The sequence below is a fragment of the Suricata suricatta genome, chromosome 17 (assembly GCF_006229205.1).
Source record: "Suricata suricatta isolate VVHF042 chromosome 17, meerkat_22Aug2017_6uvM2_HiC, whole genome shotgun sequence".
NCBI classification, from domain to species: Eukaryota; Metazoa; Chordata; class Mammalia; order Carnivora; family Herpestidae; genus Suricata; species Suricata suricatta.
The window spans coordinates 57428212-57429157 of record NC_043716.1 but is presented as its reverse complement, the minus strand read 5'-3'; positions in this window follow the sequence as shown (position 1 = coordinate 57429157).

Below are 946 nucleotides of genomic sequence, written 5' to 3'. Positions count from 1 at the left end.
CCTCGCCCCTCCTTCCCCTCGCCCGCCGGAGCCGCCGGGAGGCGAGTCCTGCCCGGCTCCGAGCGCCCCGAGCCCAGACCCTGCCCCGCGCTCCCGGCCGGGCCCGCCGCCGAGCCTCCCTCCGAGGGTCCCGCAGGGTGGGCCTGCCCGGCCGAGCGTCCGGCCGAGCGCGGCGGCCCGCCCTCCCCGAGGGCGCGAGGCTAGTCCAAGTCGTCCTGGGAGGCGGGGGCCGCCGACTCTCCTCCCGGCGAAGCTGGAGCGCCGAGAAGGAAAAGTCCGCCCCCGAACACTTTTCCTGCAAAACAGCAACTGTCTCGAACTCTGGGCACTGATATGCAATCCTCCCAATTTATCCTGGCATTTCGGGAATGTAAACAGATTCGCTGGATTTCTTTTCTTTCTGTGGAGTAAGGAAAGGAATCGAGGGAACTGGGAGGTTTTAGCCACATTACACACACACGGTCTGATCTACGTGTGTAACACACTCATCTCCCATAAAGTGCATTTCCTGGTGTGGTCCGGGGCGGGGGCGGGGACGGGGGGGATCTGCTGCACCCCAACCACCTGCAACTCCTTAACTTTTTACCTTCAACGTCACACATAAAAGTTATTCAAGTCAATACTTTTTCCAACACTTAATCTTAAAAAAAAAAAAAAAAGGCAAAACAAACTGACCCCACCCCCTTTTTTTCTGATTGGGGAGCTAACCTTTTGTTGGCCTGGTGGGCCAATGGGAAGAGAGAAAAAATCCGGGTCCTGCCTGGGTTCCAGGGGTCTGCCTTGGGGCTGTAGGAAGAGGGAGGAGGGGCGAGGACACGGTCAGAGTCCTGCACCCAGGTCCCCAGGCTCCTGAGTGCCCCGGGTGGCTGAGGGGCGGCGCCTCGGCCAGCCTGCCCCAACTAAACCACGCCGAATCTCTCTCTCCTTGTTTAAATAAAACAACTTC